This window comes from Puma concolor, unplaced genomic scaffold (assembly GCF_028749965.1).
Source record: "Puma concolor isolate L17-30 unplaced genomic scaffold, mPumCon1.1.hap2 unalloc_scaffold_8, whole genome shotgun sequence".
Classification (NCBI taxonomy): domain Eukaryota; kingdom Metazoa; phylum Chordata; class Mammalia; order Carnivora; family Felidae; genus Puma; species Puma concolor.
In genome coordinates, this window is record NW_028240291.1 from 807,685 (window position 1) to 829,603 (window position 21,919).

General features: G+C 46.4%; 1 protein-coding gene across 3 annotated transcripts in view; it reads right to left on the reverse strand.

Annotated features, from left to right (window-relative positions):
* LOC112871670 (protein Shroom2) overlaps positions 1-21,919 on the reverse strand; it is a 66,090-nt gene that overhangs the window by 23,550 nt on the left and 20,621 nt on the right. Inside the window, exon 1 of one of the 3 annotated variants that reach the window (XM_086696749.1) lies at positions 12,321-12,759. The exons of the other annotated variants lie outside the window; for them this stretch is intronic. The gene's annotated coding sequence lies outside the window, so the exon portion shown is untranslated. Of the gene's footprint in view, positions 1-12,320; positions 12,760-21,919 lie in introns of those variants that run through there. 3 annotated transcript variants of the gene reach the window in all.

Here is a 21,919-nt window from a genome sequence, read left to right on the forward strand (position 1 = left end):
AGGGACACACGGTCACTTCTGACTCGAACACTCATTTCTTGCTCACGGCTCTTCCTCCTGATGCACTTTAGTGTGTGAGGCCACGGTGAGGCTCTGGCCCACGTTTCATTTGGGGTTTCACTAGGCAGACGCTTCCCATCACAGCACCATTTACCAGCTGTGTGACATCGGCAAGCGACAGTGTGTCACCAAGCCTCATTTCCTCACCATGGGATACCGCGGGGGGTGGGGGGGGCGCCACGCGAGGCAGAGGCGGCAGAGCCCCCCGCGCGGCGGGATCCACGTGGCGGCCCCCACCAGCCACACGCTGCGCAGAGCCCCCAATGGGAGAGTGCCCCGTGTGGCGGAGCAGACCCGAACGCAGGTCTCCGTGGCAGCACCGCGTACCCCCCTGCCCACGCCACGCCGCGCCACAGCGCGGCACAGCCAGGCAGGGCTGCCCAGGCCTCCACCTGGGGAAGGGCATCCCCGTGGCAGCTGCTCCGGGGCGCTTACGGGTACCGCCACAATCCCGTGGGATGGAACTGCCCAAGTGAACGACGGGGAGAGACAGACAACACTCGGGTGTTTCCTCCTTTCATTTCAATATTACGAAAAATGCTAACTCCTACCGTTCACAAAGCCAGCCCGCCGCTGACGTCAGCCAGGGTGGCTGGCATACTGGAGATGGTTCAAGAGCAGTACTTGCGAGTGTATGTGGCAAAGCCAGGTCTGCACGGGACAAAATGACTCCACAGGCCAACCGGGTAGGACTCAGAAGTGCTGCCTTCCAGGCAGAGACAGGCTTCCCAGAAGCGGTGGAGGTCAACATACAGTTTTAGGCGGCACACATCCATTGCCTGTGGGTATGGAGGACGGCGATTTTGCGAAGGCTGGAACCGTTTATTGGAAATCACAGCTTCTCTCGCTGTATTTGCATGGAACACCACCAGGCAGGCTGTCTCAAGAACAACACTGCCACCGGACATTCAGACCAGCCAGGTGGCTGGAGAGACAAGGGACGCTCACGCCACAAGTACAAGTCTCCGGAACGAGTCCCTGGTGTCTCCGCTGATCTTTGTGTTCCCCAGGGAACTCCCAGCACACACACATGGCCGCAGTGAAGCACACGCAGGAAGGTCTTCTGTCTACACAGCACCCCCTCAGAGCCAAACAAGGTGGGAGAAGGTGACGATGATGGGCAAGGCATGGAAGTGAAAGAGGCAATCAACCGATTCACTGATGAACGGACGGAAACGACTAGAAATGTCTCCAACAGCATGAACACCCAGGGATAATGGCACCACCCACTCTTTCCTTGGAAATGCCAGACTACCACAGGATTTCCCAGATGGTGAGCCCCTGGAGGCTAAAGGCTGTCTGGCTGTCGTAGCCCAGTTTCCGAGTATGCAAACAACGTCTACCAAATGCGTGGACAGGTACACTAGTGATGAGGGAGAGAGCGGTTTCCATGAGTCCTGTCCCAATTCCGTGTCTCGCAGAATCACCTTCTGGGAGGGGAGGGGCGCTGAAATCGTTTTCAATCCAGTCATCTCTTTACTGCAACGTCTCCACTAAAGTTATTCCCTCTGCGTCAGACCCAAAGAGGCTCTCTCTTCTGTGATTCTAATGCCACACAGGGAAAGCAATCACTTTAGAAAATCAGATGAATGTTACTTCTTCATTATCTTAACAGATGGATAAGAAGACTTGCTCCCTTTGGGTTTTGTTTTTTGCTTGCAGGAATTTGGGTGGTAAATAGGAATGAAGCTGAATTGAGAGGGACTGGTAAGTCGTTTGTAGTTAAGTGGAGGAGAACAGATTAATAGAGAGATTCCACACACACAGAGGATCCAAATCAGAACGTACAAGCACAGATTTCTTGAAGGACTAGTGTCCAATCACAGAAAATACTTAGATTTAGAGACTGTAGTCTGTGACCGCCCCTCAAGCATCCAACTCTGTGTTCAGAACACGTGTTTTGAATCTATTCCAGGCCTCTTTCATTTCTGTGGCTAGAGAGACACTTGTTCCTGGTTCCAAGATGTGACACTTGGAAATTTTTGTTTGTTTTAATGTGCTTATTTCATTTATTTTTGAGAGAGAGAGAGAGCGCGAGAGGGCGCATGAGCGGGGGGAGCACAGAGAGGGGGACAGAGGATCTGAAGCAGGCTCTATGCTGACAGCAGACAGCCCGACATGGGGCTCGAACTCATGAACCGTGAGATCATGATCTGATGATCTGAGTCAAAGTCAGACAAACACCTAACCTACTCAGCCACCCAGGCACCCCTGAAAATTGATGAATTGTTTTGTTTTGATTGAACCAATGAGGATGGGTTCAAGCCCTGCATCAGGCTCTGTGCTGACGGCGTGGAGCCTGCTTGTTCTAACCACTTGATCTGAGTATTACAAACTACGCCTGAAGCTTTAATCCTTGGCTTGGCATGTCCCTTCGAAACCAGATGATCATCCTCTGAAGACACAGTGAGATTAAGTACCCCTTGGTACCAGCCTTGGAGGGAAAAAGCCTTGATGTTTCATCCTCCACCAAGAAAGGCTTCTCAAACCCTGGGCCCAGGGGATTTGGGCCTTGGCCTGTAGTTTGTCAAACCCTGCTCTAAAAGGCAAGGCAGATAGTAATTTCTAAACAATTTTAACTCCTTTTGATAAGTACTATGAAGCGAATGCCAAGGGAGAAAAGAGGAGAGACCTTAGAGAGAGGAGGGCCTGCTGAGTTCCTCTAAAGCTATGATTTTATAACTGCAATGCCTCCTTTTTAGCTATTAGTGGAAGCAATGGTCTCTTGTGAACATCCTGGGACGAACCATGGTGAATGTTGCAACCTGTCGCTGCAAATCATTAGAAGCAGTCAGAAGGAAAAATCAGGTTAGTATCGTATTACGGCAGACACTTCATTTACCTCAATAATAGTTTTGGGAACATCTAGGCTGCGTAAGTTTTTATTAGGTATGATCTGTTCTTGATAAAAACTTAAAAGCTGCAAACATTAGGGCACAGGGAACAAGTGATACATGAATTTGGGTTTACCCTACATCTTGTGCCCTACATGCACACGCTTTTCTCCTGAGCCACTTAAGTTTTTAAAAACACGTGTTTGTATTCCTAGAAATCTAGCTATGGATCTGGGAGGTCTTGACATTATAGAACATCTCCGCCTCTATTCCTCCCCACACCCCACCACAATTTTATCTTTTATTTTTATTTTGGGAGAGAGAGAGACAGAGAACACACACATGCATGCAAGAGGGGGAGGGGCAAAGGGAGGGAGGGAGAGAGAGAGAGAAAGAGAAGGAAGGAGGGGGAGAGAGAGAGAGACAGAAAGAGAGAGAGAGAGAGAGAGAGAGAGAGAGAGAGAGAGAGAGAGAATCTTAAGCAGGCTCCAAGTTCATTGCAGAGTCCGACTCAGAGCTCGATCCCATGACCACACCACAATCTTATCAAGGTATTGTTTACACACCATAAATTTCAAGCGAGTCGTGAATAGATTCACTCTCAAATTTGTTGAAATGGGCATTTCCCAATCATTTCAGTAGGGTTTGATTTGTAGGTGTTTTTTTTTTTCCCCCAAATGTTAATTTATTTTGAGAGAGAGAGAGAGAGAGAGAGAGAGCGAGCATAAATGGGGGAGGGACAGACAGAGAGGGGAAGAGAAGGAATCCCAAGCAGGCTCCACGCCGTCAGCACAGAGCCTGATGCAGGGCTTGAACCCATGAACCATGAGATCATGACCTGAGCTGAAATCAGGAGTCAGATATTTAACTGACTGAGCTACCCAGGCGCCCCTGACTTGTAGTTTTAAGGAATTTTAATCTTCTACGTCTGCCTAAAGTTGGCTGTCCTTGCAGACAGACACACTACCTTACGGGGTTTTCAGTCAGGGCTGCAGTAAGTGCCTTAGAGCAAGAGGGAACTTTCTGGGGCAGTGCAGTTGTATTTTGACTTGATTGTGGTGGTGAATACACAACTCTATACATTTAACCAAACCTCCCATCCCAGGGATGCATGTTCCTGCAACATACATTTTGGCCAAAGGCCCTCCCCTGCCATTTATGCCTCGTGGTTTCCATATCTCCGCTTTGATCCACACTCTTCAGAATACGCCCCATAGACACCATTCCCATTTTCTTTAATATCCAACCTTTTCCATGAAGCGTTTCCAGGACCTGTTTTTGTTTTTGTTTTGTTTTGTTTTGAGAGAGACAGACAGACAGAACGTAAGCAAGGGAGGGGCAGAGAGGGAGACACAGAATCTGAAGCAGGCTCCAGGCTCTGAGCAGTCAGCATAGAGCCTGATGCGGGGCTCAAACTCACGAACTGCAAGATCATGACCTGAGCTGAAGTCATATGCCCAACTGAGGAGCCATCCAGGTGCCCCCATTTCCAGGACCTGTTGACAAACAAGCCTTTCTTCTGTTGAACCCCCATAAGGATTTAATCTTTACCTGTTTGTCCCCAAACTATACTCAATTTATCTGTATTATTTTCGGTGAATATCACTTCTCCTGGATACGGTGATAACACCCACTTCTGTCTGTAGGCCTAACGCAGTGCCCTGGCACAAGGCAGGCTTCAGCAAAGACTCAGTGAGGTAACAGGAAGAAAGGAGGGAGGGAGTAAGGGAGGAGAGGAAGCCAAGGCCGGCAGGCTGATTTTCTTGGGCCTTCTGACTACCTGACATCACAGTATTTATTTCTGTAACCCTCCAAAATTCATATGTTAAATTCTAACTCCCTCTCACCCAGGGGGTAGTGTTAGGGGGTGGGACGTGGGGGAGGTTATTAGGGCATAAAGATGGAGCCCTCAGCAGTGGGACAGTGCCCTTGTAAAAGAGACACGAGGGGCACCTGGGTGGTTCAGTTGGCTGACTGTCTGACTTCGGCTCAGGTCATGATCTCAAGGTTCATGAGTTTGAGTCTTGCATCGGGCTCGCTGATGTCAGTACGGAGCCTGCTTCTGATCCTCTGTCTCCCCCTCACTTATGTGCGCTCTCTTTCTCTCTCTAAAAAGAAAAAAAAAGAGAGAGAGAGACACAGGAAAGCGCTTGTGGCCCCTCTCTCTGCCCTCCACCACGTAAGGACATGGCAAGAACAGAGCTGTCTGCAAACCAGGCAACGGGTCTCACCAGGAACCAAGTCAGCTGCACTTCAATCTTGGATTTCCAGCCTCTGGAACTGGTGAAAAGTAAATGTCTGTTGTTTAAGCACCTAGTCTACGGTAATCTGTTATGTTATTATCTTCCCTGACAAAGAGAAGATCCTTCAAGGGAGATTCTCTCTGTACCTGATTCCATTTTGCAGGCTTCCTGGCACCTCACCACATAAATACAGATCAGTAACCAGAAACATACCGATGCCACCCAAAGACCTGTCCACAGAGCCCGTGGTTCTGATCGAATACTAATTAAAACATAGGGGCACACACACACACACACACACACACACACACACACACACACACACACACACACACACACACACGTATACCCAGTATGCTGGAGCAGTGAGGCCTGGGAGAAGATTCCACACCCTGACCTGGTCTTAAATGAGAGGCGGACGGCGTCAGCTCTACTGCGCAGCCGTGTCCTGACTCAGTCCTTGCAATTTCACATCACGTTGCATGAATGCTATAGAAACCAATGCCACTCACAGAAGCAGTTAGGTTTCCTTGCCCATTAAACACAATCTGAAGCCACTCAATTTTTCAACAAAGCGATGACCATAATAAAAATATTAACTGGGGACTGAGTAGCCCTTTACTCTTTCCAGTGTGTTTGTATCTATAGTTAAATGGCTTCTATGTATTTTACTTGGACGCACTTACACCCTGAGCAATCAAATGCTTTTGGGGCGGTGGGCCACAGCAAAACACACAACAGGAACATTGTAATGAACAGAAAAACATCCTGATGAGGGAGAACGAAAAGGAGAAAGGCACAGGCATGGAAAAGTGCTCAAGTGAGCAGACCCTGGCAGGTATGGGAGTCTGACAGATGTGCCTCAGATGGGCTCTGGTCAACCAGAGCAGGTGGCCGGAGGTGCTGGGGTACTGGGTAGGCGGGCACTTCTCGATTCTTCAGCACACACAGCCCTAACCCTAACATCCATTGGCAGAGGGCAAACATAACTGAGAAAATCCAGTACTTCTGCCTGGCCTGTGAGGACACTGCAGCCCCAGAGCCTAAGTGCCTTACTGATAACCTGAGCTAGGGTGTAGATATTCATCTGTGACTCCTTCTCTCTGTCTACAACATCACGTGAGACACTCCTCTGAAACCCCTATGTTCTTCTCTTCCTGACCAGTTTTATCTTCTTTGCAAAAACTCTGTAGAATGTTTCAGGTGGCAGTCTACAGCTCATAGGAAGGTCACAGGCCCAGAGCCCCCAGATGGTTATGCTTGTGACGTCACTAATGCAAAGGCCAGTACACAACTGCCAGGGGCCAGGAGCCAGCAGGATAGAAATGGACTGTGCAAAACCGCCAGGCAGGGGCAATGGCATGATTATTAAATACTTATACACAGAAAAGGACAAAACTAAGCATAACCAACCCTAAATGTTTGAAAAGCACACAACGCACTTCAGGGATCTATCTGCAACCTAAATAACAATGATCATGAAGAGAGAGGTCCCACCCCCAACAGGAAAGTGAACACAAGATATGAACAGTAATGAACCAAAGAAAAAATACAAATGGCTAGACAAGGCACAAACTCAACCTCGCTAGTTACTGGGCAAATGCAAGTTAAAAATGAAATTGCTCTTTTCCTGTCGAATCACAGAACTTTTTTTTTTTTTTTAAATTTTTTTTTCAACGTTTTTATTTATTTTTGGGACAGAGAGAGACAGAGCATGAACGGGGGAGGGGCAGAGAGAGAGGGAGACACAGAATTGGAAACAGGCTCCAGGCTCCGAGCCATCAGCCCAGAGCCTGACGCGGGGCTCGAACTCACGGAGCGCGAGATCGTGACCTGGCTGAAATCGGACGCTTAACCGACTGCGCCACCCAGGCGCCCCTACAGAACTTTTAAAATGTCTGATGTGGGTGCCTGGGTGGCTCAGTCAGTTAAGCATTCGACTTCAGCTCAGGTCATGAACTCACGGTTCGTGGGTTCAAGGCCCGTGTCGGGCTCTGTGCTGACAGCTCAGACCTTGGAGCCTGCTTCAGATTTTGTGTCTCCCCCTTTCTCTCTGCCCCTCCCCTGCTCACACTCTGTCTCTCTTTCTCTCAAAAATAAACATTACAGGGGCGCCTGGGTGGCGCAGTCGGTTAAGCGTCCGACTTCAACCAGGTCACGATCTCACGGTCCGTGAGTTCGAGCCCCGCGTCGGGCTCTGGGCTGATGGCTCGGAGCCTGGAGCCTGTTTCCGATTCTGTGTCTCCCTCTCTCTCTGCCCCTCCCCCGTTCATGCTCTGTCTCTCTCTGTCCCCAAAATAAATAAACGTTCAAAAAAAAAATTTAAAAATAAACATTACAATTTTTTTTTTTAATTTATAGTTGGGGCACTGGGTGGCTTAGTTGGTTGAGTGTCCAACTTCAGCTCAGCTCATGATCTCAGGGTTCGTGAGTTCGAGCCCCACATTGGGCTCGTTGCTGTCAGTGCAGAGCCTGCTTCAGATCCTCTGTCCTCCTCTCTCCCTGCCCCTCCTCTGTTCTCTCTCAAAAAATAAATAAGCATAAAAATAAATAAATGAACAAATAAATGTCTGATGTGGCCAGAGTTTTGAGAAAGCAGGACTGCCCTAGGCTACTAGGTGGTAGGGCACAAACAGCACGCACTTTATGGAAGGGAATTTGCGCGTATTTCCCAAAAGCCTACCTAGCAATTCCGTATCTAGAATTTGATCCTAGGGAAATCAGCATGCCAGAACATGAGTATTTCACAAGATGTTTGCTGCAGCCTCACCTATATAACTGTGAAAGTGTAGAAATAATCCTAAAAGTCTACAGGACCTCTACTGGACATTTGTATCTTACAATGCCACGCATCATACACAGAACTTCCTTATATATTTTTAAAGTTTTTCTTAAAAAATTTTTTTTAATGTTTATTCATTTTTGAGAGACAGAGATAGACAGCGCAAGTGGGGTGGGGCAGAGAGAGATGGAGACACGGAATCTGAAGCAGGCTCCAGGCTCTGAGCTGTTAGCACAAGGCCCGACACAGGGCTTGAACTCAGAGAGTATGAGATCATGACCTGAGCTGAAGTCAGACGCTCAACTGACTGAGCCACCCAGGTGCCCCTAAAATTTTTCTTTTTTAAATGTTTATCTATTTTAGAGAGAGAGAGAGAGAGAGAGAGAGAGAGAGAGAGAGCGCGCGCACACACGCAGGGACACACGAGTTGGGGAGGGGCACAGAGGATCTGAAGAGGACTCTGTGCTGACCAAAGACCTTCCTTATATTTTTACTTTTTTGTTTTAATGTTTATTTATATTTGAGAGAGACAGAGAGAGAACGCGAACAGGGGAGGGGCACAGAGAGAGGGAGAGAGAGAATCACAGGCAGGCTCTGTACCATCAGTGCAGAGCTTGATGTGGGCATCAAATCCATGAACCGTGAGATCGTGACCTGAACCGAAACCCAGAGTTGAACGCTTAACTGACTGAGCCACCCAGGCGGCCTCTAGTCTCCCCATAATTTAAGAGAAAATCATTTGCGTCAGCTGTCTCTTACCACAATTGCATGTGACACCAAATTCTCAAAATTCTATACACTGGATTGTCTAATTATTGTCACTCAGCTGAACCATATTTGGAAATGGGTTATTTACCCAATAGGCTTTAGATATATTAATTGTACATAAAAGCTTACCTTATATACTTTATTACTCTATAAAATGTCTAATATGTGAGTGTGCCTATGTTGTACACATATATACGTATACGTGCATGCACGTGGATATAAATGTTAAAACACCTTCCTAGAGTTTCTAATTATTCCATCTTTAATGGCCTCTGAGTATGTTTAAAGGCCCACTGGCTAGACTTTGCAAGAGTCATTAAATAACAAATGTTATGCAAGTTATGCCCCAAAGCACTTCATCTGTTAGCAGCTGACTTTATGAGGCATTAGCACAGGACACCGGACAGGTTTGACTGTCAAGGGCACTGCTATTCCATCAACAAAGCCTGCAGGCAGGAACACCATTGGCAGACAGGAGCTCGTTTTATTTTAAATGGATCTCAAAGACATTAGTGTGTGTGTGTGTGTGTGTGTGTGTGTGTGTGTGTGTGTGTGTGTGTGACTTATATGTATAGGTCTTCTTTTCCATGAATGTTGATGGCACTAAGACAATACAACCTGGGGGCTGGGTGTGTGACCTCAAGGGGGATTGCAGTGCCTGGCTTCTGTCCCTGCGAATGAAAAATTAGTATGGTCTCAAGGGACCTCAGAAATCAGTGATTCCAAACGCTTTATCCTTCCTTCCTTCTTCTTTTTTTTTTTAATAAGTATTTTAAAGCTTTCTCAGTCTTTGTTTTTTCAATGTTTACATATTGAATTATGTCAGACAGAGTACAAGCGGGGGAGGGGCAGAGAGAGAGGGAGCCACAGAATCTGAAGCAGGCTCCAGGCCCCGAGCTGTCGGCACAGAGCCCGATGCGGGACTCAAACCCACGAACCGTGAGATCATGACCTGAGCCAAAGTCGGACGCTTAACCGACTGAGCTACTCACGCGCCCCTTATTATAGTTAACTTAAAAAAAAAAATCTCCTAAGTCCACATGAAATTTAACTGGATAGATGGCACAAAATAAGAATATACTTTTTTCCTAATCTATTTTTTTCAACAGCATATGTGACATGATTTTTTCTTTTTTTTTTTTTTTAATTTTTTTTAACGTTTTATTTATTTTTGAGACAGGGAGAGACAGAGCATGAACAGGGGAGGGTCAGAGAGAGGGCGACACAGAATCCGAAACAGGCTCCAGGCTCCGAGCTGTCAGCACAGAGCCCGACGCGGGGCTCAAACTCACGGACTGCGAGATCATGACCTGAGCCGAAGTCGGCCACTTAACCAACTGAGCCACCCAGGCGCCCCGTGACATGATTTTTTCTCTTCTGTTGTTTTTCATGTGTTATTAAATCTTCAATTAAAAAATAAGCTCATTTTTGGGCTACTGATTCTCCTCTTGTATTAATTAACTTTTGTCTGTTCTTGAACCACTGCTGCACTACTTGAATTCTTGTTGCTTTATAATACATTTAAGTTCCTGTGAGGACTAGTCTTCTCCCTTATTACACTTTAAAAAACAATTTTGTGTTAAAGATTTTATTTATTTTTAATGTTTATTTATTTTTGAGAGAGACAGAGTGTGAGGAAGGGGAGGGGTGGAGAGAGAGGGAGACACAGAATCCGAAGCAGCTCCAGGCCCTGAGCTGTCAGCACAGAGCCCGACGCGGGGCTCGAACTCACGAACTGTGATCATGACCTGAGGCGAAGTCAGATGCTTAACTGACTGAGCCACCCAGGCGCCCCAAACTCCTTATCGTATGGACAAAGAAACGGAGGGTCAGAAAGGCAGCCTGCAAGTTATACCTGCGCAGCTCAGGAGACACGTCCCCAGTCTCTCAGCCTAGTTAGGGATTCTTTGTACCACACGCCCCCTCGGGAGTCCACACTGAATTCCTTCCCACTGCACTATCAGCACCCTGGATTTGAGACACGAAAGGTCAGAAGAGACTAGCTTTGGCAACGAGCACCGCCATCTCCTCTCCTACTTCCTTGTAGGACCTTTCAACGTCAGAGGTGGCATGAATCCGCAGGAACCCAACAGATTAAAAACCAGCCACGCTGCACGCAAGGGCTGTGTGAATCCAGCACTTAAGCCCCAGTTTGCTTACTGTAAAGTGAACATGGTATGCAATGTGCTCAGGCCCAAGATATGTGTGTGTGTGTGTGTGTGTGTGTGTGTGTGTGTGTGTGTGTGTGTATGAAAATGCTTGTGAACTTTAAGAATTAACACAAGAGATTCTGCAAATGTTTTTTTAAAGGCAAAAAACTAAGTAACTGTAGGATCTCGTCAGACCTCCAGCTCTGTCTAGAAGCTGCCCAGAAAGGACCTAATTATCTAAGGAAAAGCCAGCTGGAAAACCCAAGTGTCCACTAACCAGGGAAAGACGGGTTGATCCGGTGGACACAAAATAGCAGCCCTGGTTTCTACCACCTTGACCTTCTTTAATTTTAATGCACATAAGAGGCAAAGAATTAAAGGCCGTGAAAGTAAAGCAAACACATTCTAAAAACCACATAACATATCAGCTTCCCAGCACACCTCTGAAATTCAAAGGTGGATTTGGGGGAAGCGGCCAGTCCATGTTAAACAGGGGGCAGTTAGCACATGCTTCCCAGGGCCATGTCACTCCAGCTGGGCAAGAGATGCCTCATACAACCTGTATGGTTAACACCAACACGTATGGTCGTTTCTAATACTTTCTAAAAAAGCGCTTCTGTGTGTGTTCTGTTCGTGCATCTATGAGGATACCCTGCAAATTTTTTAAGGGGTGTGTGTCAGCTTGAGTGTGTATGTATGTGAGAGAGAAAGAGAGACCATGTTTCTTCCACCATGCATGACAAAAAGCAAATGTGGAGATGTACCTCCTACTACTGTCCGTGGAATACTTTTCTGCAACATAATAATGAAAAATATTTATAGACTACCCCTCAAAGATTCTGCTTCGCAAGGGAAATATGCCAGCCCTTCATCTGACCTGCACCCAATTTTCAGATATTTTACGTGACATGTTTCATTCATTCATTCTGTAAGACTTCAGTGTGTAAGGCGGCAGGCCATTTTATAGGTTTCTGAAAACCTTTCTTCAAACTCCTTTTCCTTTTTACTTCTCAATAGCATGGCCACTACAGATGCATTTTAAAAGAACGCCTGCCCATGGGAGTCAGTAAATGCAGACTCAAACGGTGTATGCATGTGTGAGCATACGCACACACACGTATATGCAGCAATTTCTCTGAAAATGGCATCCTCCCTCCAGACACAAAAGCATCTGCTAATAGCGAAGGCATTTCACAAATCTTTCTTTTACAATATAGAAGGTAAAGACTCAGAGCACATGTACAGTAAAACCTGTGAAGAAACGGCATGCCTCTGAGCTGTCACAATCACGGTGGGGAGCAAAACCTAAGACCTGCACAATACTCAGAACCACACTGATTCCATTTTCTACATTTAGGCGTTTTTCACTGCAATTAGCAGTCTACGTGTGAATCTAGCCACAGAGCATTGTTCCATGACTAAACGTGCACACCTGATTTTGCTGCCCGCCCCCCCCCCCCCCATTTCCATGTGGCCGACTCACCATTTCCTTTCAATATCCGCAGTCAGTGCCTCGGTCATGAAAATGCTAATTTCCTACTGGCACAGAAAAAGCAAAGGCGAGACGCTGTTCACACCATGCCGGCCTTCCGCCGATCTCACGCAGAGCGATGCTCCCACATCCCAGGCTACCGGTCCCACCGGCACCATGGCTCGCAGCCCAGAATGCGGTACGGAAAGCCACTGCCTTCTCATTTCAGAGCACGTTTAGCCAACTGCCAAACCGAAAGCTGCGAAGTCTGCATGGATCCAGAAGCACAGAAGCGGCACAGGCGCGTGTCTGCACACGTACGTGCGTGCGTGCGTGCAGAGCTGGAATCTGCACCCCAACCTGCATCATTTTTCATTTCCAGGCAGCACAATAAACAAGGAAAACATTTACAGACCTCCCCGGATCTCACCCACTGTGCTGCCTGAGCTGACAACCTGCTCGTAAAGACAGGAGAACAAAAGAGACACTCGTAACTACACATGGAAGCAGCAGAGGCGTGAGGCGACGGGTCCCATCCCGGGCGAGCTGCCTAAGAACAAATCCGGGAGTCTCTTACCGGCTCCCCGCTGGCTGCTTGCGCGTGGTGGAGCAGCGGGAACACGGCGGGGTGCTCCCTCCAGGGACGGGGCAGCCGCACCCTGCCGCAGCCCCTGGGTCTAGCTGCCTCCGGCACAGAGGAGCCTCAAAGCCATGCTCACAGCAGCTGGCCTGTCTGTGCCTGCTGCCTCGTGATGGACAAGTTCACGCAGGCTCTGTCAACTCTAACCTCCCCGACTCAAGGCTCCCTTGTATTTCATGTTACTTCATCAACAACTCCTGACCTCAGGGGGAACATTCCCAAGGCTTCTATGCTTAGAACCCCCACCCCCAAAGACTTGCCCTTTTAAAGCTACCAAAAGGCTCGGGTGTCTTCCTCCTTACCGTTTAAAAGGAGGAAACACAGGAAAGCCCAGTGAATGTATTTTATGCAGCTTTGTCTATTTAACTATGCTAATCACATATAGCATGTGCGATACACTGTTCGACCCTAAAACCGTAATAAAATCAGACAGAACAATGAAAGAAAAAACCCCACTGAAAAGCCTATTTTATATCTATCTGCATTCTCTTTATACTCTTGGGTTTATTACACACTCATTAGGAACATAATCTACCAAACAACTGATAAAGTATTTCCGGAAGTTTTACTGTGTGCAAAGCCTTCAGTGAAGAAGACAAAGAAGTCACAGGCTGACCGCGACTTGGCTGACCGTGACTTACCAGTTCATCAGTTCACAATGATCCATATTTAAAGTCCCTGCCCTCCACCTCCCTTCCTAAAGCAGCCCAAGACCTCAGTGCTGCCCCAGTACAGGAAGCATGCTCCCACCCACCACAGGCCCTAACAGCGCCCTCCCATCTGGACAGTCCCAGCCCTCCCGAGTCCTGTGCTTACCTAACTTCAAGATGGGTTTTCTCTTTTCAACCTGCTTCTATCAGCCTCTTCTAAATTCATGGCAGTTAGTTCTGAGTCTTGCTCATTTAACCGAGTCACACATACTACTCTGCAGTACCTTCCATGTTACTGCTATATTCGTAAGAGTGACTTTTTCCTTTTATCCACACCTACTTATCTTCAGCACTGTGCTGATGCATTAATGTTATATCCAGGAAGCATTTAAATAAGTCTCCGAGGAAGGCTGCTGTAGGCCAGGGACATGAAGTCATTAACTGAGGTGGCCTGATGCAATGAGAATGAGAATTTAAACCTGTGTCTTCAACCCCAAAGCTTACCTTCTTTCTAGACTTCTCATGTCCACTGATTATTTACCAAGTACATGGTCCTGTTTCTAAGACAAGGCAAAATTGGCCCCAGGCCACACCCTTAACACTCAGTGCACAGGGCACACCCACCCACGTAATACACGTCCAGTAAGATGGTGGCTGATTAGATATTTCACCCCACTCACTGTTCAAAAGGTACGTTCCTAATATTTACAAACTGAGTAACTCAAAATGCATTATACGAATACCATTTTGGGGGTGGCTGGGTGGCTCAGTCAGATAAGTGGCAGACTTTGGCTCAGGTCATGATCTCATGGTTTGTGACTTTGAGCCCCGCATCAGGCTCTCTGCTGACAGATTGGAGCCTGGAGCCTGCTTCAGATTCTGTGTCTCCCTCTCTCTCTGCTCCTCCCCCACTCATGCTCTCTCTTTCTCTCTCTCTCAAAAATAAACATTCAAACAAAAAGAAGAGCATTTTAGGGGGCGCTTGACTGGCTCAGTCAGGGGAACACTGTGACTCTTGACCTCAGGATTGTGAGTTTGAGCTCCATGTTGGGGTAGAGATCACTTAAAAATAAAATCTTTTTTTTAATGTTTTATTTATTTTTGAGAGAGCGTGCATGAGCAGGGGAGGGGCAGAGAGAGAGGGGGAGAGAGGATCCGCAGCAGGCTCTGCGCTGATAGCAGTTGAGTCCCATGCGGGGCTCGAACTCAGGAACTGTGAGATCATGACCTGAGCCAAAGTCGGACACTCAACCGACTGAGCCACCTAGGCACCCCTCAAAAATAAAATCTTAAAAAAACAAGAATAAAATTTTACATAAACACTTCATTTTAGAATGGTTTTAGGGGTACCGGGGTGGCTCAGTCGGTTAAGCAGCCGACTTTGGCTCAGGTCATGATTTCACAGTTGGTGGGTTTGGGCCCCACATCGGGCTCTGTGCTGACAACTGGGAGCCTGGAGCCTGGTTCAGATTCTGTGTCTCCTGTCTCTACCTCTTCCTGGCTCACACTCTGTTTCTCTTTCTCAAAAATAAGCACACATTAAAAAAAATTTAGAATGGTTTTAGACTTACAGAAAAAATATGACAATAAAAGAGTTCCAATACACCCAACACCCAGTGTCCCCTACAATTAACAACTTACATTAATGTGCTACATTTGTTATAATTAATGAGCCAGTCTGAGGACATTAATATTAACTGCAGCCCACACTCGATTTAGATTGTTTTTTAGTTGTGGTTGTTGTTTTTAAATGTTTATTTACTTTCGAGAGAGAGAGGGAGAGTTCGTGCGTGAGCAGGGGAGGGAGAAGGGCAGAGAAAGAGAGAAAGAACGAGGGAGGGACAAAGGGAGAGGGAGGGAGAGGGAGAGAGAGGGAGAGAGAGGGAGAGAGAGGGAGGGAGAGAGAGAGAGAGAGAGAGAGAGAGAGGGAGAGAGAGAGAGAGAGAGAATCCCAACCAGGCTCCACACTGTCAGCACAGAGCCCAATGTGGGGCTCAAACCCAAGAACCATGAGATCATGACCTGAGTGGAAGCTGGATGCTTAACCGACTGAGCCACCCAGGCGCCCCCAAGTTTTTTTTTTACTTAATGTCCTTTTTCTGTTCCAGGACCCTACCCAGAGTACCACATTACATTTAGCTGTGTCTCCCCAGTTTCTCCTAAGGAGAATTCTCAGAATTCTCAGAATTTCTTCGTTCTTGATGCCCTTAACAATTTTGAGGAGTATCGCTCAGGCATTTTATAGAACATCTCCCAACAAGGATCCATCTGATGGTTTGGTCACGATTACGCTGCCGTTACAGGATTTGGGGTAAGATCATGAAGGTAAAGTGCCATTCTCATTACATGACACCGAGGGTCATGCTGTCAACACAACTTATCTCTGTGTATCACCTGGCAGGGGCTAGCATATGTCCTTCTCTCCCTCCACCTGTCCATCCTGTCCTCTCTACACAGCGCATATTTAAGGAGCCGGGAGTTGTGCGCCACCTCCTTGAGGGCAGACAAACTACACAGATTATCTGGAACTTTTCTGCACAGACTTGCCTTTTCTCCCCCCCCCCCCATTTATTCCATCATTTGTGTATATCAGTATGGACGCAAGAATATTTATTTTATACGCTAGGTTAAAATCCAACATTATTTTCTTGTTTTAACTATTCCAGCTCTGGTCATAGGAAGCTCTTTAAGACGGCTCCTGTGTCCTTTTGACATGTGCCTACTGTCATTGGGCTTATTTAGTTCAGTGCTTTCTTACTTTTTTGGCACTATAAGACATTCCAGGCTCATTTTGTAGATTCCCTGGCCCAGCCCTAAACCCAGCCATTCTCCCAAGGAGCACCGGTTGCTTTGATTCCAGAAGGGTACTGGAGATCAAGATCTGGACGCTAGTTGTGCTTGTGGAATTTTTAAAGAACGCCCTCAATGAATTATTTCCAAAGAGAAAGCACTTTTATAATACTAAGGTTTATAATTTGGGTTTTCATATATCCAAGTCAACTATGTTTACTAGAGCAAGGCATAATTATTACGGTGTCTGGGACACTCACTGGGACACTCATTGCTTGTGCTATGTTAACGGTAGCAAGACTTTACGTTATCGATATTGGTGAAATGTCGATACTATCCAAAGCAATCTACACATTCAATGCAATCCCTATCAAAATACCACCAGCATTTTTCACAGAGCTAGGACAAAGAATTCTAAAATTTGTATGCAGCCAGAAAAGATCCTGAATAGCCAAAATAATGATGAAAAGGAAACCCAAAGCTGGAGGCATCACAATTCCAGACTTTAAGCTGTATTACAAAGCTGTAATCATCAAGACAGTATGGTACTGGCACAAAAACAGACATAGAGATCACAGTAACAGAATAGAGAATCCAGAAATGGACCCACAAACGTGTGGCCAACTAATCTTTGACAAAGCAGGAAAGAATATCCAATGGAATAAAGACAGTCTCTTCAGCAAGTGGTGCTGGTAACACTGGACAGTGACATGCAGAAGAATGAACCTGGACCACTTTCTTACAGCGTACACAAAAATAAACTCAAAATGGATGAAAGACCTAAATGTAAGACAAGAAACCACCAAAATCCTAGAGACAAAAACAGGCAGCAACCTCTTTGACCTCGGCTGCAGCAACTTTTTACTAGACATGGCTCCAGAAGCAAGGGAAAAAAACGCAAAAATGAACTACTGGGACCTCATCAAGATAAAAAGCTTTTGCACAGCGAAGGAAACAATCAACAAAACTAAAAGGCAACCAACGGAATGGGAGAAGATATTTACAAATAATATATCAGATAAAGGGTTAGCATCCACAATCTGGAAAGAACTTACCAAACTCAACACCCAAAAAACAAATAATCCGGTGAAGAAATGGGTAGACACTTTTCCAAAGAAGACATCCAGATGGCAAAGAGACATGTGAAAAGATGCTCAACATCATTCATCATCAGGAAAATACAAATCCAAACCACACTGAGATACCACCTCACACCCATCAGAATGACTAAAATTAATAACTCAAGAAACAACAGAAGTTGGCAAGGATGCAGAGAAAGGGGAACCCTTTTGCACTGCTGGTGGGAATGCAAACTGGTGCAGTCACTCTGGAAAACAGGAGGTTCCTCAAAAAATTAAAAACAGATCTACCCTAGGACCCTGTAATTGCACTACTAGGTATTTATCCAAAGGATACAGGAGTGCTGATTCATAGGGGCACATGTACCTCAATGTGTATAGCAACGCTTTCAACAATAGTCAAATTATGGAAAAAGTCCAAACGTCCATCAACTGATGAATGGATGAAGAAGATGTGGTTTATATATACACACACAATGGAGTATTACTCAACAATCAAGAAGAATGAAACCTTGCCATTTGCAACAACGTGGATGGAACTAGAGCGTCTTATTCTAAGCGAATTAAGTCAGAGAAAGACAAATATATGATTTCACTCATATGTGAAATTTAAGAAACACTGCAGATGAACGTAGGGGAAGAGAAGGAAAAATAAGGTAAAAACAGGGAGGGAGGCAAACCATACGAGACTCTTAAATACAGAGAACAAACTGAGAGTTGCTGGAGGGGAGGTGGGTGGGGGGACGGGCTAGATGGGTGATGGGCATTAAGGAGGGCACTTTTGGGATGAGCACTGGGTGTCGTATGTAAGAGATGAATCACTGGGTTCTACTCCTGAAACCATTACTACGCTACATGTTAACTAACTTAAATAAAAAAGGGGCGCCTGGATGGCTCAGTCGGTTAAGCACCCAACATTGGCTTAGGTCATGATCTCACGGTTCGTGAGTTCGAGCCCCATGTGGGGCTCTGTGCTGACAGCTCAGAGTCTGGAGCCTGCTTCAGATTCTGTGTCTCCCTCTGTCTCTGCCTCTTCCCTGCTCACGCTCTCTCTCTCAAAAATAAACAGACATTAAAAAAAATTTTTTTAATTACAAAAAAAGACTTTATATTATAAATACTTGTAATAAATTACATACAAGTCCTGGTCTTTAACTGACCCAGAACATTTGCGCTCTTGAAGAATTCCACAAATAAAAAGGGAACAGAACAAGATAAGCACCTTAGCACTTACACTCCAGAAGAACTCTTCTCCCTCGCCTCTTGGGAAGTTTTGGTGAAGCCTTGAGCCCTTCCCGAGTTGGTCATTAGGGTCCGAGGACCCTACCCCCCACCATCACTGCGAGTCAGAACATCACAAAGGAGCCCGTGGTTCGAGCATCCCGCGCCGTCCTCTACCCCTACGCTGTGAAGGAGCCCCAGGACCTCTACTCAGTGGACCGTTCAAGCTCCAGAAGTTCAACCGCCTCCCAGGAGACAAGTAAAATGAAGATGACAAGAGAAATGGATCTCATGTGGCAAGAGAATCATAAAAGAAGGCTCTCTGGAATGTGTAAAGAGAGCTCCATTCATGACCTGCATTCCCAATCCTGAAAAGTACACTCACCGACAGCCATCCCTCGGCCAAACCCCAGGGCCGGCGAACATTTCCGCCATGTTCTTCTGGAGCACAGCCATACACTCCTGTATGTACCTGCCATTGCTGCCTCCATGCTACAAGACCTGAGCCATCACAACATGAATAGTCTGACCTCCGAAGCAAAGAAAAGTCACTGTCTGACCCTTTACAAACTTTGTCGACCTCAGAGCTACAGCTGCATTTCTCAGACTTGAGTCATGTCCAGATTCATTTCATTTTTAAATTATTTTTAATATTTTATTTTTGGGGTGCCAGGGTGGCTCAGTCAGTTAAGCATCCAACTTTGGCTCAGGTCATGATTTCACAGTTAGGGGGTTTGAGCTCCGGGTCAGGCTCTGTACTGACAGCTCAAAGCCTGGAGCCTGCTTCGGATTCTGTGTGTCCCTCTCTCTCTGTTCCCTCACCTCTGCCCTGTTTGTGCTCTGTCTCTCTCTTAATAAATAAATAAACATTAAAATTTTTTTTAAAAAATAAATAAGATTTTAATTAATCTCTACACCACCGTGCGGCTCGAACTCACAAGCCTGAGATCAAGAGTCACATGCTCCACTGACTGAGCCAGCCAGGTTCCCCCAGACTTATTTTATTTTATTTTTTTTGAACCCTATTACTACTTTTTCATTGAGGCCTTTGTTCAGAGTTGCTCCCCACTGACAACTGAGAGCTGCAGGATGATACTAAGGCAGGCACTTCCCCAGGAGATGTGGGACTCCTCTGAAGGGTCATTTATTTATTTATTTTATGTTTTTTTCAATATATGAAATTTATTGTCAAATTGGTTTCCATACAACACCCAGTGCTCATGCCAAAAGGTGCCCTCCTCAATACCCATCACCCACCCTCCCCTCCCTCCCACCCCCCATCAACTCTCAGTTTGTTCTCGGTTTTTAAGAGTCTCTTATGCTTTGGCTCTCTCCCACTCTGACCTCTTTTTTTTTTTTCCTTCCCCTCCCTCATGGGTTTCTGTTACCCCCAGACTTATTTTAAATTAACTTATTTTTTGTGGAATCCCAGTGTTCACGGATTTTTAAAAATTGAGATAAAGTCCACATATCATACAATTCACCCCATGGAAGTATACAACTCAGTATTTTTTAGTATGTTCACAGAATTGTACAACTATCTATGCTATCTAATTCCAGAACATCCTCGCCACCCCCAGAAGAAACTCCATACCTACCACAGCAGCCATTCTCGTTGCCCCCCGACCCCAAATTCCTGGCAACACGAATGTACTTTGTGTCTCTATAGATTCTGCCGACATATGCGATCTCACATACGGCTTTACTTTTTACTGTACTGTGAAATATGTCTAAATGTAAAACATTTCACTTTCTTTGTTTTCATAGCTCCTAGGCTATAAAACACAAAACAAATTTGCACGTTTTATGAGAGCAAGACCACAAAGCAAATGTTGAATCCGATGGTGTGGGGAGTTTTCTGGGAACAAACTGTTTCTCCCGTGGCCCCACCTGATACCTCAGCACTACTTTCCAGTTCAGCTACTGGTTTTCTGGATGTCACAGAAGGCCTCATTTCGCCCGTCGCTTTTCTTTTGACTGACAAGACAAAGAGCTCTGGGGGCCAGGCACCTTGATGTCTTTTGCCGATCTAGAAGGATAGCTTAATGGATGAATGTGGACAGGTTCTTTCCTCCCAGCCAGGGGCAGTTATGTGAGTGCCACTGACAATGAGACACTCCCTCACATCACCTGGAATATCCTTTTATGAATTGAAGGATTAGTATGGAAACAATGACAGAAAAGTAAACTCACACAGAGAACATGCTTATTCCCAAGAACATGCTCCAAATGCTGTTTGAGAAAACCTGAAGTAGATCTATTTTTTTCAATAATTTTTTTGGTTTGTTTTTAAATGTTTATTTATTTTTGACAGAGAGAGAGAGAGAGAGAGAGAGCACAAGCAGGGGGCATGGGGCAGGGGGGAGGGAGGAGGGAGGCAGAGAGAAAGGGAGACACAGAATCCAAAGCAGGCTCCAGGCTCTGAGCTGTCAGCACAGAGCCCGATGCAGGGCTGGAACCCACGAACCGCGAGATCATGACCTGAGCCGAAGTCAGACGCTTAACCGACTGAGCCACCCAGGCGCCCCTGAAGGAGATCTATTTCTCAGGCAACCATTCTGCTACTACCCGTGCTTGTCTTCCTCCCTCGCCTTCCTTTCCTCTGAATTCTGGTGGGGGTGGCAAGGATTTCTGTATTGGGAGTGGGAGGCAAAAGGGCTACTGGGGTGGGGCTGGGGGCACAGACGTAAAACACGCCCCCGGCTCTGTGTGCTCTTCCGTGAAGTCCTGGGCGATGTGTAGTTTTAACACATGCTTAGAAATATTGGGACGTGGGGCGCCTGGGTGGCTTGGTCGGTTAAGCGTCTGACTTCGGCTCGGGTCATGATCTCACAGTCCGTGAGTTCGAGCCCCGCGTCGGGCTCTGGGCTGACGGCTCAGAGCCTGGAGCCTGTTTCAGATTCTGTGTCTCCCTCTCTCTCTGCCCCTCCCTTGTTCATGCTCTGTCTCTCTCTGTCTCAAAAATAAATAAACGTTAAAAAAAAAATTAAAAAAAAAAAAGAAAAAGCAATATTGGGATGCAATCTCAATCGCTTAAGAGAAATAGGTGACTTTTCTTTAATTTCAGGTGTGTGGACCTTCAGCAAATGCAGGGGTTAAGCCGATTGGAGACTGGGTGCGAGAACCCGACAACCGAGCCTGTGGCAAGTGAGTGCCGAGAGCCGAGTCCCCATCTCACCCGCATCTGGCAACAACTGCATATTGTAAGACGTACTCTTGCCCCACGTGGTG